Source organism: Oncorhynchus keta, chromosome 4 (assembly GCF_023373465.1).
Source record: "Oncorhynchus keta strain PuntledgeMale-10-30-2019 chromosome 4, Oket_V2, whole genome shotgun sequence".
Taxonomy (NCBI): Eukaryota; Metazoa; Chordata; class Actinopteri; order Salmoniformes; family Salmonidae; genus Oncorhynchus; species Oncorhynchus keta.
This window is the reverse complement of record NC_068424.1, coordinates 35,123,064-35,145,321: the sequence shown is the minus strand read 5'-3', so window position 1 is coordinate 35,145,321 and position 22,258 is coordinate 35,123,064. Positions and strand designations below refer to the sequence as shown.

General features: G+C 41.2%; 1 protein-coding gene across 2 annotated transcripts in view; it reads right to left on the bottom strand.

The window, feature by feature from the left end:
• LOC118374486 (E3 ubiquitin-protein ligase RNF152-like) overlaps nucleotides 1-22,258 on the bottom strand; it is a 179,849-nt gene that overhangs the window by 109,183 nt on the left and 48,408 nt on the right. Inside the window, exon 1 of one of the 2 annotated variants that reach the window (XM_035760910.2) lies at nucleotides 2,862-3,109. The exons of the other annotated variant lie outside the window; for it this stretch is intronic. The gene's annotated coding sequence lies outside the window, so the exon portion shown is untranslated. Of the gene's footprint in view, nucleotides 1-2,861; nucleotides 3,110-22,258 lie in introns of those variants that run through there. 2 annotated transcript variants of the gene reach the window in all.

Sequence of the window (22,258 nt, the reverse complement as noted above, 5' to 3'; positions counted from 1 at the left end):
AAGGACCTTGTGCTGGAGGAAACAGGTACAACTGTATCTGTATCCACATTCAAACGAGGCCTGTATCGACATAACCTGAAACGCTCCTCAGCAAGGAAGAAGCCACTGCTCCAAAACCGCAATAAAAAAGCCTGACAACAGTTTGGAACTGCACATGGAGACAAAGATCATACTTTTTGGAGAAATGTCCTCTGGTCTGGTGAAGCAAAATAGAACTGTTTGGCCATAATGACCATCATTATGTTTGGAGGATAAAGGGGAACGCTTGCAAGCCAAAGAACACCATTCCAACCGTGAAGCACAGGGGTGGCAGCATCATGTTGTGAGGGTGCTTTGCTGCAGGAGGGACTGATGCACTTCACAAAAAGATGGCATCATGAGGTCGGGAAATTTTGTGGATATGTTGAAGCAACATCTCAAGACATCAGTCAGGAAGTTAAAGCTTGGTCGCAAATGGGTCTTCCAAATGGACAATGACCCCAAGCATACTTCCAAAGTTGTGGCAAAATGGCTTAAGGACAACAAAGTCAAGGAATTGGAGTGGGCCTCACAAAGCCCTGACCTCAATCCTACCGACATGTTGTGGGCAGAACTGAAAAAGTGTGTGCGAGCAAGGAGGCCAACAAATCTGACTCAGTTACACCAGCTCTGTCAAAAGGAATGGGCCAAAACGTTTGACCCAAGTTAAACCATTTAAAGGCAGTGCTACCAAATACTAATTGAGTGTATGTAAACTTCTGACCCGCTGGGAATGTGATGAAAGAAATAAAAGCTGAAATAAATCATTCTCTCTACTATGAGTTTTCGTAAACTTAATGACTTTTGGTAAACTTGCCAACATTCCTGAAGTGACATTTTTGGGCTATTTTGCCCCCCAAAAAACTAGATAGAATTATGAAACATGTACATGTTGAAAGGGCCAATATCATACATCCACCATCAAAGCCTGAATTGCTGTCTACAGAATAAGCTCTTTATCTAGCCTGATTAATCAGGCTGTAATACACTATTAAGGCTTTAAGTCCCTCTGTGTCCAAATCACTAAGGACTTAAATTGGTCCACACACAAATGCACAGTTGTGAAGGTGCAACAGCACCTCTTCGCCCTCAGGAGTTGGATAGGTTTGGCATGGGCCTTCAAATCCTCAAAAAGTTATACAGCTGCACCACTGAGAGCATCTTAACTGGATGCATCATTGCTTGGTATGGCAACAGCACTGCCCTCGATCGCATGGTACTACAGAGGGTGGTGCAGACAGCCCAGTATATCACTGGGACGGAGCTCTCTGCCATCCAGCACCTGTATATCAGATGGTGTGAAAGGATGGCCTGGAAAATTGTTAATGACTCCAGCCACCCAAGCCATAGCCTGTTCTTTCTGCTTCAACTCAGCAAGCAGTAACCGGTGCATCAAGTCTGACACCAACAGGCTCCGTAACAGCTTCTATCTCCAAGCCATAAGTCTGCAAAATAGCAACCAAATGGCTACATGCACTGAGTTGTTCTTTGTATTTGTTTTTTACACTGTCTCTATACACTCAAGCACACTGACACTCCAACACACACACACACACACAATTTTCTCACACATTTATACTGACTCTGCACACATACGCTGCTGTTACTCTATTTATCATACATCCTGATGCCTAGTGATCTTACCCCTATACATATCTACCTCTTTCACTCCAGTATCCTGCACATTGTAAATATGGTATTGAAACTGACCCTGTACTGTATATAGCTTCTTACTTTCTCATGTTGTTATTTATTATTTTGATATATTGTGTGTTCTTGTTCTATCTTATGTTATATTTAGTACTATAATGATATGAAGTACTGTATTGTTGGGTTTAGATCTTCCAAGGAAGGCATTTCACTGTACATGTGCACATGACATTAAAACTTGAATAAATTGGTATATACAGCAATATTCGGATTTCACTGTCATGGCATGCTTGGTTCAATAGCTTTTGACGAGAGAAAACTAAATATCTAATATAAAACACATTTAACCTAGGTGCCAAAACGAACTACATACCTACAGGCTCTCTAGAATGTTGGGTAAACAAATATATTTTCCTGTAGATATTTTGTCTCAAATTTCGAGCAGCTGAAGGACATACCGCACAGACAACCAGTAGAGTAAGTTTACATTTAATTGTATTCAACATTCTGGCTTGTAAGGAACATTTACACAAATTTGCAGGCATTCGTTTCAGGCTGTAGATATTTACCAATTAATTGTGTATTACAGCCTGATTAAATCAGACTAGGCCCTACTCTATATCCTAGGCCTACAAGCAATAGGCAAATCATGCGATGGACTGGAGACAATGCAAAACCTTTCTATTATGTCATGGTCTGTCTATCTTTCTCTGTTCTCTCTCCATATCAGGGAGCAGAGTGGGCTCTGAAGTCAAATAGAAGCAACTACAAAAAGACTAACACAGTTTTTACATAACACTATTAACAGGGTAGACATTTTGAAATACCAATTAGCTTTCTAAAAAAAACGTGATATATTGGAATTTTGACCTCCCCATCAATGCATTGCATGGTACACTTATTTGTCAACCAAACTGAGGCTTGATGTGTAGGCTAAATTATTTTAAAATATAAAGGGGCAATCAATGTGTTATTGCAGCAATCGGTGTCATAACACATGTTTAACGTTTCCTGTAACATTATTATCAGAGAAAGGATAAAGCACCAAGCTAACGAGGGTAGCAAGCTGCAGACAGTGTATGTTACTGAACATTTGTAGCCTTATCCAATAAATAAGTTTATATTGTTTAGACAACTCAAACAATAAAGCCTACCATACAATATGCACGTCAACAATATCATCTCAATCTCACCTTATATATCCGCTGTGTGTCATCTATACTGAAAGTACAGCAGCAATCCACATTCGGCTTCAGTGTCTGTTTGATATGTTATGTCTGTACCTGGGCTGTCTGCCGCACGAGTATAGACTACACTGGATAGACAGCGATTTAAAAAATGCTGGCTTCGCCTTGATGTAGTTTGAGTGGGCTACTTCACCGAGTGGTTGTTTACAGTGTGCATGTTCCTACCAACCAAACGAAGACCCTCCCTCCGCGCTCTCTTACCCTTGATATATCAGCCTCCGCACAGATGGATACGCCCTCTAATATTAATTCTCCTCTATTATGAAGACGGTTCTGTTTAACTGCTAGGTATTGTGAAACAATTCGATTTGAGTTTCGCACTTCCGATGTGTAGAGAGAGCCACCTTGTGTGACACAATGTAGGTGATCCGTTGCGTAGTCAAGTAGGGGAAAGTTGGCTTTTTATTAATGGTCTTCACCTTTGTCAGTTTCATGTTTACACTGAATTTCTTTATTCACTGAATTTCTATGACCTGTCCATTACATCAGTGATCCTTACAAAAAAAAACAGATGAATTTCAGTGATCAGATGTGATTTAATGTGATAACATGTGAATAAAAGTGAAGCAACATGTGACATGTAAGCACATGAGTACATGATCTCACATTAAATGAATGTGAAATAAAGGTGACAACGTTGGGATGCAAAATGTCAACATGTGAGAACATGAAACTACACATGACATGTGAAAACACGATCTCATGTGAAATAAATGTGACAACATGAGGAATGTGATACTGTACCATAACACTATACATGTGACAACATTTGAGCACATGTGAAAGCTGAGATGTTAAATGTAATTTAGAATACTTTACTTAAAAAGGTATGACAGACATTAATTAAAATGTAAAGTTATGGTCCCCTCCAGGTTTTGTCTAGTTACATTATTGTTCCAGGGATGTCCCAGGGACTTTTTTAGGACATTCTCAGAACACTGTATGATGGCAAATCTACAAGTAGTTTCCATATTTTTACAGCTAAATGAAGGTGTTAATGTTAGTATGCTGATTACTTGGGAGTCAACCTCACTATTAGTTGTTAGCTACCTGAAGTTCATTCTGCGCCTCCAGGTCTATGGACATAATGGAGATTGTCTAGACATTTATTACCAAGAATACATTTCTGCGCTTTGCCTAAAGTTGCAGTAAAAATAAAGTAAATACACTACATATACAAAATGATGTGAACACCTCTTCAAATTAGAGGATTTGTCTATTTCAGCTACACCTGTTGCTGACAGGTGTATAAAATCAAGCACACTGCCATAGAATCTCCATAGACAAACATTGGCAGTAGAATGGCCTTACTGAAGAGCCTTTCCAACAAGTCAGTTCGGCAAATTTCTGCCCTGTTAGAGCTGTCCCGTTCAACTGTAACTGCTGTTATTGTGAAGTGGAAATGTCTAGGAACAACAATGGGTCGAACACGAACCGGTAGGCCACAGAAGCTCACACAATGGGACTGCCAAGTGCTGAAGCGCATAGCGCGGAAAAACGTCTGTCCTCAGTTGCCGAGTTCCAAACTGCCTCTGGAAGTAACTCCGAACTGAGTCTGGAAGCAACATCAGCACAAAAACGGTGTCACGCATTGGTCTTAGTATTTTGTGTTTTCTTTAATTATTTGTTCAGGCCAGGGTGTGACATGGGTTTATTGTGTTGTCGTATTGTTTTTTTTTTGTAGGCATTTGGGATTGTGGCTGATTAGGGGTGTGTCGAGCATAGGCTTGGCTGCCTGAGGCGGTTCTCAATCAGAGTCAGGTGATTCTCGTTGTCTCTGATTGGGAACCATATTTAGGTAGCCTGGGTTTCACTGTGTATTTTGTGGGTGATTGTTCCTGTCTCTGTGTTAGTTATTCACCAGACAGGTTTTCACGTTCCGTTTGTTGTTTTGTAATATTTATAGGTTATTTCATGTATCGCTATTCTTCATTAAAGAACATGAGTAACCACCACGCTGCATTTTGGTCCGACTCTCTTTCGACAGACGAACGCCGATACAAACGGTTTGTCAGCAGCTTCATGAAATGGGTTTCCATGGCCGAGCAGCCGCACACACCATGCGCAATGCCAAGCGTCGGCTGGAATGGTGTAAAGCTCACCGCCATTGGACTCTGGATCAGTGGAAACGTGTTCTCTGGAGTGATGAATCATGCTTCACCATCTGACAGTTTGACGGATGAATCTGAGTTTGGCAGATGCCAGGAGAACACTACCTGCCCCAATGCATAGTGCCAACGGTACAGTTTGGTGGAGGAGGAATAATTGTCTCTGGCAAATTTTCAGGGTTCTGGCTCGGCCCTTTAGTTCCAGTGAAGGGAAATCTTAACGCTACAGCATACAATGACATTCTAGACGATTCTCTGCTTCCAAATTTTGCAACACTTTGGGGAAGGCCTTTTCCTGTTTCAGCATGACAATGCCCCTGTGCACAAAGCGAGGTCCATATAGAAGTGGCTTGTCGAGATCGGTGTGGAAGAACTTGACTGCACAGAGCCCTGTGCAGCCAGGCCTAATCGCCCATTGGATACTGTCTGTAAGCTGTTAGTGTCTTAACGACCGTTCCACAGGTGCATGTTCATTAATTGTTTATGGTTCATTGAACAAACATGGGAAACAGTGTTTAAACCCTTTACAATGAAGATCTGTGAAGTTATTTGGCTTTTTACAAATTATCTTTGAAAAACAGGGTCCTGAAAAATGGAAGTTTCTATTTTTTGGTGAGTTGAGTTACTAGTGGAAAATGCCTGAGTGGAAAATCATCCCTGAGCTCCAACTTCTCCCACTTGCAGACCTCGGACATCCCCTACTAATGAAATAACCGTAATAAATGCATTTGCCGTTATCTGCAGTTAAATGTAACAACAAAACATTTTTTCTTAACAGCAATCTATTAATATGGTTTTTAAACTCTGTTTACAAGCATGATAGCTGTACTTTTAGTTTATGGTGGACGCAGCTTGTTGGCAATTAGCCAAATAATGTTTCAAAGATTGATGTTTCAAAGCACAAATGCATCTAACTGACAGTTATGACTTCACAAATGGTATATTCCCACCTCCCACCTTATGAACGTAGCATTATATTCAATATATTTGTTAGAAAATTGTACAATAATACTAGATTATACACATGTACCTTAAAAGGTTCCAACTAGTACCATGTGAGTTGCTATCTGTACCTCTGAAGGTACCGTATGTGTACCTTTTACCTTTTTGTACACCTGGGAACAACACTGTATCATAACCGTACTGATGTAATTACTAAAGTTTAATCAATAAGGCTGGTCTGAATGGATCATCACTTTTCATGAATCTAGTAAACTCAATTCACATCGCTTCCTATCTCACATCAGCAAATCAGGGATTTATATGGTAGTGGTTACAATGATACCTTGTGAGCATATCAGGTACAGTATGTACATGATAGTGTCTATGTTACCTCATCAGCATGGCAGGTATTTATCGGGTGTCATAATCTCCTCCTCCTTTCCTATTAGCAAGCATGTGGAATGTCATTCACCTATTAATTAACCTATTGGCTCACCCGTGCAAAAATCTCTTTCCTTTCAACCAATGGGCATGAAACTAGGGGAGTATTCATAAGTAAACTCAAACCTTGTTTCACCCACTTGTTGATTTGCAGCAACAGTCTTCCAACGACCTTCCACCTCCCCATCACCACCAGCATAATAACCTTAACGCCCATCATTGGAACTCCTTTCCCCAGCATAGGGCAACCTGTCATCAGCATCTGGCTATGAGGAGCATTTGTCAGAGACGAGGCCTACCCCAAACTATTCAATAGTTCGAAAGATTCCTTGTTATATTCTATCTCGTTTGTGTTTCAGATAAGCCTGTACTAGATTGAATTATATTTGAGAGTGTGTGGATCTATGTTCTTGGTAGCAAATAACCATCTTGTGGAACTGCTGAGACAATAATGCAATTCAGACCAAGAGGTTGCCGGTTCAAATCGCAAGTGTTAATGCACACTTACGGATATGCACCAGCTATGCTGATGTTGGCAATAGCATGTTCATGCTTTATCTGATTGAATCTAGACCTTAATGTCAAGTGTCCCCGAACACAGCTACTTTTTTGTTGGTGTTGTCAGATAATGGCACAATTATTGACTCGATTCCAGGAAACTTTTTGCAAAGTGCAGAAATGTGTTCTTGCAAATAAACCTGTTGGTGAAGCAGTAAATTCAGTTTGCTGGCATCAAAGAGGTTGTGAGTTCAAATTCTAGGTGTGGTTGCGGCCCAAGGGTTTTGACCAATATGAGATAAATTTAATTTAATTCCATTTAATTTCCAGTCAATTCAGAAAGTGAACCCATTTCCATAATTATTGAAAAAAAATTGAATTTGAATTTTTTGTATTTCCTGAATACAGTTAGTTGTTTTACAGTAAGTTTACTGTAAAAATACAGTTCAGCTGTTAAGGTACATTATAACTTGTTTCCACTATTTTCACAACCAATTCAGTAGCTGGTAACTTATTAAAAAACATTTAGGATATTTCAAAAAAACAGTTTGTGACATTTCACATGTGAAAATGTATTTTTGAAACACTTAACATGTGAAACGTTTTTTAAACTTCACATGATGACATGCATTTGCATGTGTTATCATTTTTCAGCTAAGGGATGAACCAACCTGGGATTTGAATTCACAATCTCTGGATTTGAATTACACTGACCTTTCTGCTGCACCACAAAGGCTGTAACGGTCCAACACACATTATACTATACTCTTTTGCACCTACTAAAAGAGTGGAATCTGCACTGCTATTTCAGTTGTCATTTATTCTGACTATTCTCTCATCACTAATTTAATTGACTTATTTCAGCAATTTGAGGGTTTTCTGTATTGTTGTTGAATGCTGATTTGGCATATTATTCCGTTTTAATGTTACTCCTGAATCTCTATGATAAATATAATCGTGTATTTTTAACAAAGCTGAGATTGACTTTGAAGTCCAAAGTGTAGGAATACAGGAACACAGGTGAAATCTGTTATTGACACAGACATGGTAGCGTAGCAGGAAGATTAGAATGCAGTGTACCAAAAGGTTGTGAGTTCAAATTCCAGGTAAGGACATGTTGAATAATAATTATTGTATAAATAAACACGCAATGTAGTCAAATACGTAAGATTAAAGCACTGTGTGTATCATAAAGACCATTTTTGTTTGCAGGGCATCTGTGAAATCCCATATGAAACTTTGAATCGACATGTGAAAGGTTTTGCGATCACGTGAAAATCCACATCAATGTTCCAAAACACATGTTTTTACATGATTTCATCTTGTGATTTTCCATAAGGGTGAGACATACAACCATGGTTCAGTCAGAGCCATGACGTTGGTGTCAGTGATACAGTATGTTCTGCATAGGCAACTTTACATTCCTTGTAATGAAACTCTAACTCTAGGTTGAATGGGGAAAATTTGTTTTAATTGAGATTAATTGTTAATAAAAAAAACATTATAGGTGTGGGAATGAATACCTGATGTGTCTGGGAAATTAACCAACATCTCTCTGGGGTCCACTGCTGAACCCACATCCCTCTGGGGTCCACTGCTGAACCCACATCCCTCTGGGGTCCACTGCTGAACCCACATCCCTCTGGGGTCCACTGCTGAACCCACATCCCTCTGGGGTCCACTGCTGAACCCACATCCCTCTGGGGTCCACTGCTGAACCCACATCCCTCTGGGGTCCACTGCTGAACCCACATCCCTCTCGGGTCCCGCTGCTGAACCCACATCCCTCTCGGGTCCCGCTGCTGAACCCACATCCCTCTGGGGTTCACTGCTGAACCCACATCCCTCTGGGGTCCACTGCTGAACCCACATCCCTCTGGGGTCCACTGCTGAACCCACATCCCTCTGGGGTCCACTGCTGAACCCACATCCCTCTGGGGTCCACTGCTGAACCCATATCCCTCTGGACTTCCCTGCTCCTATCAGTGCAGTGGAAAGCTGTTCTTTGCTTTAATTATGGACGATAATGTAATTTAAATGTGCGATGATTCACTCAAGCCTTTGTTATAGCCATCTACCCTGGAGCCTGTAAATGAGTGATGTTGCTGCAGGGGCTGAGGGAGTTTGGGACATCTTATGGATGATTGGGTGTGTCCCAAATGGTATCCTATGCCTTATTTAGTACATTAAAGTACGATTCCCTCTTTTGAATGTTATATCGTATTTGTGCATCTCTGAGCGATGTTCTATCGACTCCTGGGGTAATTTTAAGTTTCATGTGTGTATGAGCTATTTGCCATTCAAGCAGACAGAAATACAGTAGGTATGACGCGCTAAAGCAATTCCTTGTTCCAGTCTCTCACCCTTGTCTCACACATCTGTCCCATAAAATAACACAATGACAATGAGATGCAAGCCACCACAAATGTGTTCAGTTCACATCTCAACAGCCCCATACTTATCTGCATCCCAAATGGCACCCTATTCCCTGTATAGTGCACTACTTTTGACCCCTCCTCATTCTCTTTCATAGCACACAGCAAATTGGCCAGTGTTGATTTTTCAGTGTAACATTTCTAGTGTTGATTCAAGGCTTTCATTAACACTGTAAAGAGTTAAATGAACACTCAGTGGTGTAAAATAACCTCAGTGTTGGTGTCCGTAACCCAAGTTTAACCAAAACCACACCTATGCTCTAGGTAGGTTTTTTAATTGTTTGTTTCAATCTATGTTTTTGCATGTAAATTGTGTGATTCGTCCCATGCGACTCACATGCCATTAACACATATTTTTCTATACTATTCCAATCTGTTTCTTGGATTTATTGCATCCGTTACTGAAATGGTTGTTCCAGTTTCGATGTTTAAACAATCTGGCTGGATTCCAATAGGAATTACACATCACTTTGCAAGCCAGCATAATGTTATTTGCAGTCCTGATGTGGCCTGTGAACTAGGAGTTTCAGACTGTATTAGGGTGAAACTAGGCCCTCAAAAGAAGGGCTTTTGAATTATGTACTGTATTGCCTTGCTTTAATTTATACCATTTAAATGACAACATATTCACTTATGACAGCGGTTCCCAAACTCATTCCTCAGGACCTCAAGGGGTGGAGGTTTTGTGTTTTTCCCTAACACCATACAGCTGAATCAAATTATCAAAGCTAAATTATTAGTTGATTACTTGAATCAGCTGTGTAATGCTAAGGTAAAAGATTTTAGGAAACCCTCTCTTAAGATCTCATTTGTTAAAAGCTACCAGACAATGCAATAATAATGTCTACCAATAGCAAACACAGTCATGGGTGTTATGGTAACTCTCAAATTCACTCGAAAGGCACTCTGGGAAATATGCAAATAAGGCTTAAAACTATTCAATTCTGATTCTGGAGGCCAAAACCTTTCTGGTTTGGTAAAAAAACAAGATTATTGGTTCTTCAGAGAGGTAAAATGGTTTTCCTATGGCATCTAGGATAATCGACCTAGAGTGCATTCCAAATGGCACCATATCCCCTATATAGTGCATGCCTTCTGACAAGAGCCGGTGCCTGGTCAAAAGTAGTACACTATAGGGAATAGGGTGCCATTTGGGATTCCAAAAATGCAATGAGAAGGTTAGCCATCCAGCCTCCATATTGCTGCGCCTACTTGTGTGACAGATTTGCTCAGTACAGACAAAAATACAATAACACACAACACCACCATCATACCATCCCTCATCCCAATCCCATCATGCATCCCTCACGGGGGGCTTTGTGCGCAGATGAGATCAAGTAAACCATACAGATCCTGTATAGTTTAGTGACTGGCATCAGAGTGCTTGCCACTTTTAAAGCAACATTTGTGGGACAACGCATCCTCTTGACATGCAGCATTGGCATATTAATCAGTCCTTCAGCAGAAAGCCCTCTCAACTCATCACTGAAACACACAATCCATCAGTGGACGCTCGTCAGATGTGGCAAGGCATGAAAAATATTATGGACTACAAAAGGGAAACCCAGCCATGAGATTCCCAGTGACGCGAGCCTACCAGATGAGCTAAAGGCCTTTTATGCTCACTTCAAGGCAAGCAACACTGAAGTATGCAGGAGAGCACGAGTTGTTCCAGACAACTGTGTGATCACGCTTAGGGTTGCACATTTTGGGGACAATTCAGAGGTGGAAAACTTTCTGTGGGAATTAATGGGAATATTTGGGAATTAACAAAAATATATACAAATTAATATTAATACCATTTAAATGTAGATGTTTTTTGCATTGGATATATTTACCATATTATATGGAGACAGAATCATACACATTTTACCTTATAATAAGTAGACCTAATTGCAAATGATTAAATCCTTCCAATTGAAAAAAAAAAAAAAACGATTTAGTTACGAATTGAACATGGGATGATTTCACTGAACAACAAAAGAAAGGGAATATTGATAGATCCCCAAAGATCCATCGCATCTCCCAAAAACCTTTTCAACATACATCTGTAAAATGATAGTGTAGAAACAAAACCTTTGGTTGTCTTCCTCTCAGGCTTCCATGTGTTCTCCCTGGACCTCCTCAATGTCCACCTCTTGAACATCAGACTCTGAGGCCTCATCTTCACTGTCACTTTCCAACCTTGCTGAGGATGGCTCGTTGTCAGGCTCAAAAAGCCTCAAGTTTGACAGGATGGCTACCAATTCTTCAACCCTTGTATTGGTCAGCCTGTTCCGTGCTTTGGTGTGTGTTCCCAAACAAGGACCATTTGCTCTCTGAGGCGGCTGATTGTTGGTGGGATTTGGAGGCAACAGGGGAAAGGGCCTCAGATTCACAAAGTCCCTTCCACGGGTGGCTGACGGGATATGATGGAACGACTGCCATATTGCATCTCCATCAAAAAGCCATTGCTTGCAAGTGTACTTCGCCAGACTGCCAAGAATCTTACCCTCATCCAGACAAAGGTGGCGAGACACTTTAGTGATGACACCATAGGCCTTGTTGATCTCTGCACCAGGCAGGATTCTCTTGCCAGCATACTTGAGGTCCAACATGTACGCTGCAGCGTGTATGGGCTTCATGCAGAGATCTTCACGCTTTTTGATGTATTTCAGAACTGAATTTCCTCTGCTTGGAACAACAGTGAAGTGGACAGGGCAGTACGTATTTCTTCTCTTACATCTGCAAGCAGAGTCTGAACATCAGACAGGATGGCATTGTCTCCCTCAATCCGTGAAATGCCTACTGCTATAGGTTTCAGGAGTTTCAGGCTGCTTACCACTCTCTCCCAAAATACATCATCCAGGAGGATCCTCTTGATGGGGCTGTCCATATCGGCAGACTGTGATATGGCCATTTCTAGGAGAGACTCTTTCCCCTCCTCTCATGTCAAACATAATGACAACACCACCCCAACGGGTTTTGCTGGGCAGCTTCAATGTGGTGCTCTTATTCTTCTCACTTTGCTTGGTGAGGTAGATTGCTGCTATAACTTGATGACCCTTCACATACCTAACCATTTCCTTTGCTCTCTTGTAGAATGTATCCATTGTTTTCAGTGCCATGATGTCCTTGAGGAGCAGATTCAATACATGAGCAGCACAGCCAATGGGTGTGATGTGAGGGTAGGACTCCTCCACTTTAGACCAAGCAGCCTTCATGTTCACAGCATTGTCTTTCACCAGTGCAAATACCTCCTGTGGTCCAAGGTCATTGATGACTGTCTTCAGCTCATCTGCAATGTAGAGACCAGTGTGTCTGTTGTCCCTTGTGTCTGTGCTCTTGTAGAATACTGGTTGAGGGGTGGAGATGATGTAGGTAATTAATCCTTTCCCACGAACATTCGACCACCCATCAGAGATGATTGCAATACAGTCTGCTTTCTCTATAATTTGCTTGACCTTCACTTGAATTCTGTTGAACTCTGCATCCAGAAAATGAGAGGATAAAACATGTCTGGCTGGATGGGTGTAAGCTGGGCGAAGAACATTCAGAAATTTCTTCCAATGCACATTGCCTGTGAGCATCAGATTTGAACCAGTTGCATACACAGCTCAAGCAAGACGTTCATCAGCCTTTCTCTGACTACGTTCCTCCATTGAGTCAAAATAACTTCTGATTCCAGGAGGACCATGAGCTGTTGCTATCAATAAGGTGTCTGATTCATCATGTTCACCTCGAATAGAAGTAGAGGGACTTTTGTCAGAGGTTGCTTGTTGTGAGCGCTGAGGGAACTTCATGCACATGGCCAGATTATTCTGCATCTTTTTGCATTTTTCACATATGATTTGGCACAGTATTTGTAAATGTACACAACATTTCCTTCCACATTAGTTGCAGTGAAATGTCTCCACACAACCGATAGTGCCCGTGACATTTTCCTGTAAAGTTTAGAAACAAAATAGTAAAATAACACCAAATACAATTCCAAATACAGATAAACAGTTAAGCAGTTAGATTAAACAACTCCTTTGTAAGATAAATGTTTTAAAATAAAACAGGTGAATTAACACTCGTCAGTTAGCAGGCTCACGCAAGCTAAAACCCACATGGAAGCAAACATTAACGAGCAGAAATTGGTAACAAGTTAGAAATTATTTAAACACACTTTGCTGTAGGCTACTATTTACTAGTTAGCAAAAGAATAATGTGTGTCGTATAAAATATATTCACCCCACCCAATATTGCAATCAAAACTTACCAGAAAGCATGTAGTCCATGGCTCAGACAGTGTCATAGTGTGGGCTCAATAGCATCTCATTAGTGTGCAAGATCTTGAGAATCAGCTGTAAGTGTGATGGAAGAGTGCACTGCACATGTGATGGAAGATTGCACTGTGCATGCAGAGGGTTGCAATTCCATTGAATTGGGGATAGTTTAACCAAAATATGCCACAAGACCTAGAATTGCCTTATGTGTATTACACAAAAAAGGTTCACTGTTATAAGCTAAATTATGATGAATTTAAGCAAAATTCCCCAAATTCCAGGGCTTAACTTCCCATGGAAAATTTCCGGAAGAATTCCGGAAATTTACCAGAAAGTTTCCTACCCTTTGCAACCCTAATCACGCTCTCTGTAGCCGATGTCAGCAAGACTTTTAAACAGGTCAACATTCACAAAGTCGCGGGGCCAGACAGATTACCAGGACGTGTACTCAAAGCATGCAAAGACCAACTGGCAAGTGTCTTCACTAACATTTTCAACCTCTCCCTGACCTACATGTTTCAAACAGACCACCATAGTCCATGTGCCCAAGAAAGCGAAGGTAACCTGCCTAAATGATTACCGCCCCGTAGCATTCATGTCATTAGCTATTAAATGCTTTGAAAGGCTGGTCATGGCTCACAAAACCATCATGTTGGAAACCCTAGACCTACTCCAATTAACATACCGCACCAACAGATCCACAGATGACACAATCTCAATCAACATTCCAAACTGCCCTTTCCCACCTGGACAAAAGGAACACCTATGTGAGAATGCTGTTGGTTGACTACAGCTCAGCGTTCACCACCATAATATCCACAAAGCTCATCACTAAGCAAAGGACACTGGGACAAAACACCTCCCTCTACAACTGGATCATTGGCCCCTCAGGGGTGCGTTCTTAGTCCCCTCCTGTACTCCCTGAAGGCTGAAGTAGAGCCGGACGAGAGTTTCAAGTTCCATGGTGTCCACATCACCAACGAACTATCATGGCCCAAACATACAAAGACAGTTGTGAAGAGGGTACGACAAGACCTTTTCCCGCTCAGGATCCTGAAAAGATTTGCATGAGTCCCCAGATCCTCTAAAAGTTCTACACCGCCATGTGCTACTAACGTGTTTTCCATTTGCTCCTGCAGTATTCTTAAAGCTTATGTGAATTTTGAAGCAGGACCATATTTATTTTCAAATATTAGTTTGGTGATCCCTTTCCGTAAAAACCAAGACTACTTTGCTTTCGAATGTCAGCATGTCGACGAAACATAAGGCCAAAAACATGACTTTGAGAAAACCTGGCTTACAAGACCCACTCTTATCACCACCCTCTCCTGAGTCTGAGGGCCTGGGGACTCACACTTTACCCGGGGGTACGGCTTTGCATGGCGCCGCTAAAATGAACATTCTCGAGGCCATCAAACTACTACGCTCTGAGATAGTTGAAATGAAAACGGAGGTAGTTGCTACAATTGAGGCCCGAATACAGGAGGTTTCTGATACTTTAAAAGCAGATCTAATCATCCTGTGGAACGAGATGGTGCCAGCAATCACATCACTCCAAACAACAACAGTTGCACACTACAACGATTCTGCTACCAATGTCTCTGACTTAACTACCTCCCTGGAGGCTGATGTGAAATGCCTGGCTGTGGATCTGAAAAAGGTGCAGGAGAGTTGTGTGAGTTTAGAGGGATTCTCTCGCTGCAATAATCTGAGACTGGTATCGGTCCCAGAGTCAGCAGAAATGCCTCGCGCCACGGATTTAGTTTCTGGGCTGCTGAAGGATGTTCTTGCCATGGATGAGAAGCCCCTGATTGATCATGCACACCGGTCGCTGCGCCCAAAGCCCTGGGATGGTGAGAGGCCCCGTGACATCATTCTTTGAGTTTACTTTTTCCATGAGAAGATGGAGATTCTTCGACGAGCCCGCAATACCACTCTGAGCTTTCAAGGACAGAGCTTCTCTATCTACCAGGACTACTCCCCCACTGTTTCCAGGCAGCGCGCAGCATTCGGGCAGGCCAAACGACTACTACGGACTACTAAGTCCGGACTGCAATTCCTGCCTGTTTATGGCTGTGTCATGATGGTAAAGACTACACATTTGATTCTCCGGATGAGGCTATGGCTCACATTCAACGTCACATCAAGAAGTCTTGAACTTGCCCATAGATCGAACTGTGGATAGTAAGTAAATAGCCCACCCGTGGTATTATTGTATAGTTGGGGAGTTGGTGAACCCATTCAGGCTTATTTGATGTGACCTAATGTTTTGATCATCTAGTGTGCTGGCCTTACAAGCATTCAGTCATTTTAATTTCATTGTATTAAGGTTTTACTTAACTCCTTTGTTTTACCAGGTTATGTCATTCACCTATTCAGTTTGTTTACATAGTGTCTCAGTGACTCAAAATATTCTTTGTTATTTGTTTACTGCATCCATTTGTACTGAGGCAACATGTTTTGGGCGGTTTTGAACGTCATTTATGCCCAGCAAACTTTCAACGTTGCACACACACAGTTCTTTGGTCTTGGCTGTAAGTTGCTTTTTTGTCAAACTAGACAATTATTATTATATATTTTTTGATCGTTTTACTACCATTTGCTTACTTCTTATTAGGTTTTTGGTTGAGAGCCTTGATACATTTTATTTGTTTTCTTTCTCAATGCCTGTTATAAGACTGGGAATATAATTATATATATCTACAAGTGGTGCTCTTGTAATTTCGATTGCACAAGGGATTCACTTATTTTATTTTTATTACATTTTTTCTCTCTTTTTGCTGCTTGATTCACTAATATAAATGTGACTTTAAAGAGTGGGACTGTGGGTTTGGGTTTAACACCGCACTCTCACATACATATTTAGGCTTGTACCTCGTTTGGGGAGGTACTGTCTGGGATGGGGGGAGGTGGTTGGGGGGAGGAAGGAGGTTGAATTGTTCAGTTCTAATGTTGTCATTCTGTCTTTTTAGTTTTTTTTTCTGTACTTTTTCCAAGTATCTTACACCGTACATTATTATTCTGAGAAGTTATTCTGGGCTTTTTGGGTATTCGTTGCTTTTCCACTATATGCTCTAATGACAGGGTTGTATAACGGGAGTGCTCAGGGTGGCGAAAATAATACGATCAAGTACATTTCGTGGAACATCAAGAGAGTTAACCACCCTGTGAAGCATAAGAGGGTGCTGACACACTTAAAGGGTTTGAATGCAAATGTTGCATTTCTACAAGAGACTCACTTGAGGACTGGTGAGCATTTTAGGATGCATAGGGACTGGGTTGGTCAAGTGTTCCACTCTAACTTTCATAGTAAATCAATAGGTGCTGCCATTTTGGTTGATAATCTACTCCCTTTGTAGCTTCTGAGGTTATTGCTGATCCTAAGGGACGATACGTCATAGTAACGATTTTCTACCTCTCTCTTGTTTTGGCTAGTGTTTATGCTCCCAATTGGGATGGCACGAGTTTCATTTATTCCTTTTTATCTGCTATACACAATTTAGATTCCATTTTGTTGATGTTAGGGGGGATTTCAACTGTACAATGTCCCCAGTTCTTGACAAGTCCTCACAAAGAACTACAGGCCTATCTAAATGTACCCAACTTATTCAATCTTTTCTTCAGAAATATGCTATGTGTGAGGCCTGGCGTTTCCTACACCCTACAGATAGACAGTATTCCTTTTATTCTCATGTTCATTAAACATACTCCCGCATTGATTACTTATTTTTGGACAAAAAACTTATCGTCGGCGGTGTACTTACGAGAGTATTGTTATTTCTGACCATTCACCATTAGTGCTTGAACTAGAGTTTCCCCCGTGACCTCCTAGGTGGTATCAATGGCGTCTTAACCCCATTTTACTCTCAGATAAAGAGTTTGTCAATTTCATTTCTTCTGAAATCACCTTATTCCTAGAAATTAATTAAACGCCAGGTATGTCCTGCTCTACCATATGGGAGTCTCTCAAAGCATACCTACGTGGCCAAATGATTTCTTATACAGCCAACCAAAACAAAGATCGCTCCTAGTGACTTCGGGAACTGAGCAAAGCCATAGCCACATTGGATGAGAAGTAAGCTACAGATCCTCCTCTGATCTACATAAAGAGCGCCAACTACACCATTCTGAATTTGATGTGCTTTCTACCAGGCAAGCTGAACAGTTACTCTTGCGAGCTCGATACAGAGTGTATGAACAAGGTGACAAGGCCAGTAAACTCCTTACACATCAGATCTGTAAATCTGAGGCCTCACGTTTAATCCCACAAATTAGGACCCTATCTGGAGCCACCACAGTTATACATAAAGAGATCAGTGATCAATTCAAACTATTTTACTCTGCGCTATACACCTCTGAATCTCCTCAAGACCCATTGCTGATTGATTCATTCTTTAATGGTTTAAATATGCCTTCAATTGAATCAGACATCCACCTGAGGAGATTGCAACAGCAGTGTCAGCAATGAAAAATGGTAAATCACCAGGTCCGGACGGTTTTCCAACCGAATTTTACAGGACGTTTTCTGGTCTGCTTGGCCCATTCTTTGTCTCGGTTATTTGCAGAGTACCTTAATAATACCTCAAAGCTACAGCCTAGTCTTTTTCAGGCTTCAATTTCATTACTATTAAAGAAAAACAAAGACCTCCTGGAATGTGGATCCTATTGCCCAATCTTACTTTTAAACTGTGATTACAAAATCTTACCCAAGCTCTTCGCCATTCGTATGGAAGGCACACTGCACCAGACTGTCTTTGTGAGAAATAGGAATTTGTTTTTCAATTTAAGACGCCTTATGAATATACTGTACTCCCCAGCGTCGGGGGACCCGGAGGTGGTGGTCTCACTTGATGGGGGAAAAGCTTTTGACTTCGTTGAGTGGGACTACCTTAACAGCTGCCCTTAATAGATTTGGCTTTGGCCTCAAATTCATTGCGTGGATAAAGACTCTTTATTTTTCTCCCATGGCTTCGGTACAGACTAACAACCTGTCCTCTGACTCTTTTTGCACCGCGGATCCAGACAGGTTTGTCCACTCTCCTCTTGTTGTTTGCTTTAGCAATCGAGCCCCTTGCCATCGCACTAGGTATAATCAGGACGGGATTAGAGCAGTCTCGCTATTTGCTGACAACCTTTTGTTTATCTCCAACCCTGATCTCTCATTGCCAAGTGCCTATCTGTTCTTAAAAAGTGTAGATCAATCTCAGGGTACAAGCTGAATCTAGGAAAGAGTGAGCTTTTTCCTGTAAATAAGGCTGGTTTAAAGTGCTCTTTTACAAGTTTTCAGTTTAGGATTGTCCGGGATCAATTTATTTTACCTTTATTTAACTAGGCAAGTTAGTTAAGAACAAATTCTTATTTTCAATGATGGCCTAGGAACAGTGGGTTAACTGCCTGTTCAGGGGCAGAACGACAGATTTGTACCTTGTCAGCTTGGGGATTTGAACTTGCAACCTTCCGGTTGTGCTCTAACCACTAGGTTAGTGGTTAGGATCAATTCACCTACTTGGGATTGACAAGGAAATATTCAAATTTGTTTCAGGAAGACATTATTGCTCTAGCAGACATTTTGAAACAATATTTTACTATTTGGAATTCACTACCTCTTTCTTATATTGGAAGGATTAATGTTATTAAAAAAAAATTTTAATTCACTGGATCAAACATTCATGTATTTTATTTGGGATGGCAAGGTACCATGGATTGGTAGAAAACATTTACAGTAGCCTAAGGCATTGGGTGGTTTAGCTCTTCCAAATTTTCAGACATACTATTGGGCTGCAAATTTCAGAGCCCATCTGTACTGGCTGCAGACTGATCTTACTGGCCCTAGACTACTCTGGGTCCTGATGGACTTTAAATCGTGTAAACCTACTGCACTTTCTTCTGTGTTGTGCTCGTCTCTCCCAGTGTCCCTTGGCAAAAGGTGTGTCAACCCAATTGTAAAGCAGTCTCTTAAAAATTGGAATCAGTTCTGTTTTGCCTTTAGCCTCTGAGGCTTTACTCTATCAGGCCCAATCAATCAGAACATTTTATTTCCTCCATCTTTAAATGATGGGGCTTTTGGCATCTGGCACTCACTAGGACTCTCCTCTTTCGCCCAATTATTCTTTGATGATACATTTGCCTCTTTTGCTCAGCTACAGGAAAAGTTCAACCTCCCCCAATTCCCACTTTTTCTGCTATCTCCAGACTAGGAACTTTGTCAGAGCTAACACACCTGAATTTCCCCATAGTCCTGCAAATACAGCTATAGAGAGCATCTTTGAGCTGAACAAGCTTCCTAGGGGCGCATTTTCAGATGTATATGCAATCAGTAATGACTTACAAAACCCTTCTTTGGTGCCTTTAAAGACTCGATGGGAAAAGGATTTAGGGGAGGAACTTGAGGAAGACGCCTGGGAATCTGTGCTGCACAGGGTGCATTCGTCCTCTTTTAGCGCTAGACACAGCCTCATTCAATTCAAGGTGGTTCACCGTGTCATCTGGTCCGGGGCCAAACTAGGAAGAATATTCTCTGATTTTGATCCTACCTGTGTCCGGTGTAAAACGGAACGAGCCACATCATATGTTTTGGGGCTGTCACAAACTGTCAGGTTTCTGGGAATTCATATGTAAATGTTTCTCTGATATATACGACACTGTTATAGATCCATCTCCCCTTACAGCCCTTTTTGGAGTACTGCCCATAAGTACCCCCCTGTCAAGAATTCAGTTGGACACTTGCTTATACAACTCTTTTAGCTAGACGGCTAATACTACAGAACTGGAAAATGGCAGTTCCCCCATAGAAAAAAATGTAATTCAATACACGTGGGAACCCCAGACTGTTTTATGAGGCTTGGGCTCCATTCCGGTCATACTTTAAAACAGTCCATCATCTGATGTCATTCATATTAAAACAAAAATAAGTCTGTATTTGACTCCTCTGACTTAAGGGCTGGATGAGCGTTTCTTCACGTTTTTTTTTTTTGGGGGGGGACAGTAAGGTTGATGAAGTGCTTATTGATTGTGACCTGCGGATGCCTTGTTCATCATGCCCGGTCTGAAACTAAAACGTGAGCCTGTTATGCCCTGTTTTTAAACATTTTGTTCACACTTACATAAAATTATTATTATTATTTTTTAAAGCATTGTAAACTTTGCTTTTGGTGGATGGTCGGTCCGTGGCCATGACTGTCTGTGAGTGGCTGCATATTTCACCACCCATATCCCTTGTCTGTTTACAGGAACAATGGTGAGGTGTCTGCTCTGTCCCTGTACTACAGATTTCCCTTTAACCTTTGTAGCCTTCTACCCAGTGTGTTTATCTTGTCTAAAGTACGGTATCTTTAAAGCTATTGTTTTTTATTTGCATTTTTACTAGTTGAGTATATTATTTATATTGTTTTGTGTTGTCTTGTGTGTAAAACTGAATAAACAGAGTTAAAAAAGAAAACATTTAAAGAAAACAGTTCTACAGCTGCACCATCGAGAGCATCATGACCAGTTGCATCACCACCTGGTATGGCAACTGCTAGGCATCTGACCATAAGTCATAGACTGTGCTCTCTGCTACCGCATGGCAAGCGATACCGGATCGCCAAGTCTAGGACCAAAAGGCTCCTTAACAGCTTCTACCAATTAAACAATTAATCAAATGGCCACCCAGACTATTTACATTGACCCCCCCCCCATTTGATTTTACACTGCTGCTACTCACTGTTTATTATCTATGCATAGTCACTTAAAAAATGTGCTTGACTAACCCGTATCTCCGCACATTGACTTGGTACCCCCTGTATATAGCATTTTATTGTTATTTTATTGTGTTACTTTTAGATTATTTTTTCTTTCACTTTAGTTTATTCAATACATATTTTTCTTAACTCTATTTCTTGAACTGCATTGTTGGTTAAGGGCTTGTAAGTAAGCATTTCATGGTAAGGTTGTTGGCACGTGACAAATACAATTTCATTTGATTTGTTTCAGAGTTTAAAAAAAAACGGTGTGCCCTGGTTTTTGGACAGTCAGGCTGACTGAGCTATGAGGAGGGCTGTGTTGTGAGAGTGGCATGGAGCAGATAGGGATATGACAGATCTTTTAGAAGTAGCACTGAGAGGTTCACTGAAAAGTCTAATTTAATGGATGAGCTTCACTTCACTTTGTTCTGTTACTCTTCATTCTCAGAACCAGGGAAATTGAATGGGGATTGTATTACTACTCCTCTCTCTCTGGGACTGTGTCCCAAATGGCCATTGGGCTCTAGTCAAGAACTACTGCACTACACACTGAGTATACAAAACATGCTCTTTCCATGACCTAGACTGAACAGGTGAATCCACTTCAAGTATAGATTAAGGGGAGGAGACATGTGAAAGAAGGATTTTTTAAAGCCTTGAGACAATTTAGACATGGTTTGTGCATGTGTGCCATTCAGAGGGTGAATAGGCATGACAAAATATAAGTGCCTTTGAACGGGGGTGCCAGGCGCAGCGGTGTGTCAAAAACAGCAATGCACCTAGGTTTTTCACACTCAACAGTTTCCCATGTGTATCAATAATTGTCCTCCACCCAAAGGACATCTAGCCAACTTGACAACTGTGGGAAGCAGTGGAGTCAACATTGGCCACATCCCTGTGGAACATTTTCGATACCTTGTAGAGTCCATGCCCCGATAAATCGAGGTT